Source organism: Chrysochloris asiatica, unplaced genomic scaffold (assembly GCF_000296735.1).
Source record: "Chrysochloris asiatica unplaced genomic scaffold, ChrAsi1.0 scaffold00010, whole genome shotgun sequence".
Lineage (NCBI taxonomy): Eukaryota > Metazoa > Chordata > Mammalia > Afrosoricida > Chrysochloridae > Chrysochloris > Chrysochloris asiatica.
The window spans coordinates 19,921,313-19,924,155 of record NW_006408528.1 but is presented as its reverse complement, the minus strand read 5'-3'; positions in this window follow the sequence as shown (position 1 = coordinate 19,924,155).

Genomic DNA, 2,843 nt, shown 5'->3' with positions numbered 1-2,843 from the left:
AATAGCCAGAAATATCACCATAGAAAGCTTGTAAGTCCATCTTCTGCCTATAACTGATTGGAATACCTAAAATGGGGCTACAACGTGTCCAGTGAAGCAGGCTTCCTGTGGAGCCTTTGCGTTATATAAGACCATAGGTGGAATCCTGAACAGCATCCAGAATCTTCAGAGGAGGCAAATTTCCACTTGAACGGACAAGCAGACCAGCCTGGAGCAACTAGATGAACAGATGATACTTCTTGAAAGAAAGAACGACAGGAAAAGTACAAAAGAATAAGACAGTGCGACTGACTACTACAAGAAAAAGCAAGTTGCTCACCTAGGAGACATCAAGGCAAGTGGTCGGGTCCCCTCAAGGCAAACCCCCTTCCAAGACTAAGACTCAATGGGAATACACAAGAAGACATGCACTCTGACTGGTAACCACACTGGTCACCGATAAAGGGAAGTGAGGGAAAACAGCAATGAAGCAGCAAGCTAAGCCCTACCACATTCAATAGAACCTGTGAACCTGGGTGGAGACCTGATTGGCCAGGAGTGTGGCAAGACCTGGGTACTCCTAGGCCCAGAGTCAGTGAGATAGCCACAGAGGTCTAGAGTGGAGAGTGAAGAATCCAACAGGTAAGAAGAGGGGACATATGCACAAGAACACCCACACTTGCAGATAATACCCACTTGACCTGGCTTCAATGGCTGGATGATCAGAGCTCAACTAGAAGAAGAAAGAAGAGGTAAAAAAAAAAGAGCAATCTGATGCAATTTGATGAACTTGACCTATACCTATGGATGCAATAGCTCATATGCACAAGAACACCCACGCTTGCAGATAATACCCACTTGACCTGGCTTCAATGGCTGAATGATCAGAATTCAACTAGAAGAAGAAATAAGAGGTAAAAAAGAGTAATCTGGTGCAATTTGATGAACTTGACCTATACCTATGGATGCAATAGCTCATATGCACAAGAACACCCACGCTTGCAGATAATACCCACTTGACCTGGCTTCAATGGCTGGATGATCAGAATTCAACTAGAAGAAGAAATAAGAGGTAAAAAAGAGTAATCTGTTGCAATTTGATGAACTTGACCTATACCTATGGATACAATAGCTCAAAAGATGTAACAAATCTCTACAGTGAGGATCAGTCCCACCCCCTCACTATGCAAGGTAGACAGAGATGGGCAACTTGGACATTGGCTACCAAAATGGGAGGCTACAAAGAAAGAAGTGACTGTCTTACAAGCTTTCAAGAGGGAACCTAGATCAAGAGAGTGGGGAGGAAGGGAGAATCTCCATGGAGATTCATCAGTGGGGCTGATGAAATGAGAAGAGGATGGTTCTCAGGTTGTACAATAGTGAATGATTGCTATCAGGACTGACTGTTAGGGTTGGAAATGTAAAGGTAGACATTTTGTAGCAAAACAAGGGGAGTAGTTGACTTTGAAGTCCAGGATTGGAGGTCCCTGGGGCCATCATGGCAAAAGTGCAGAAAGCAGGACCCTACCCAGAGAATCAGTGACGCCAGAAATGAAGATAGTGATGATGATGTGGAAAGAGGGAATGACTGGGGAGGACTCTAGACCAAGAGAGGGAGAGGGGCTGTGTGCTGATGACCAGGGGGAAGACTTGCAGGGTATTCCCTTTGGTTGGTTGATGATGCATGGAGGGGATTCTAACCATGGCAATGAAACGATATACGTACGATAGGATGAATATAAAGCTAATGTTCTCCCATTTAAACTAACACATAATTCAGAATAAAACATTTAAAACAAAAGGCAAAATAAAGTGTTACATAATGAAATATGTAAAGATCTGAGTTATACAGCCAAAAGGGAAGAATATGTTCAGCATTGCCTTAATTTGCAATATTAAAGCATACTATGGGCAAAAAGGAGCTCTGGTAGTATAGTGGTTATGAATCAGGATTGTAGATAGAGTAACAACCTGAGATATGCAGATGATACAACCTTGCTTGCTGAAAGCAAAGAGGATTTGAAATATTGATGAAATCAATGTATATAAGCCATCAATATGAACTGCTCCTCAGTGTAGAGAAAACAAAAATCCTCACAACTTGACCAATAAATAACTTTGATTGAAATTGTCAAAGACTTCATTTTGCTTAATCCACAATCAATGCTCATAGTGGCAGCAGTCAAGAAAATAAATGACAAATCTGCTACGAAAGACTGCTTTAAAGTGAGGAAGACCCCCAATAAGATTGATTCAAAGCCAGAGTATTTAAAATTGCCACCTATGCCTGTGAAAGTTGAGCAATGAATAAGGAAGACCATAGAGGAATCAATGCAGCTGAATTCTGGTGTTAGATAAAATTATTGAAAGTACTGCCAGACGAACAAACAAATCTGTCTTGAAAGAAGTGCAGCCAGATGCCCTTTATAAGTGAGGATAACGCAACTTTGTCTCATTCTTTGGACATGCTTTCAGAAGTGAAAAGTCATTGGAGAAGGGTCTCATGCTGTCAGTGAATCCAATGAGATTGATTGATACAGTAACAGCAACAGTAGGATCAAACGTAACAATAATTGTTCGGATGGCACAGGACCAGGTAGCATTTAGATGTATTGTGCATAGTGTTGCTATGATTCAGAACCAACTTGATGACATCTAACAACAAACTGAAACATTCTGTGTTCTTTGATTTATACCACATCAAAATCATAATTTTGGCTCCCTCTAGAGACTCATATCATGTTCCTTTTAAATGTACCCTGAGTTTGGGGAACAAAAAGAAATATGAAGTGGCAATGTCAGGACCGTAGGGCAGATGACCATAGGGCAGAGGTAATGTTTCACAATGAAATTCTAGTAGGACA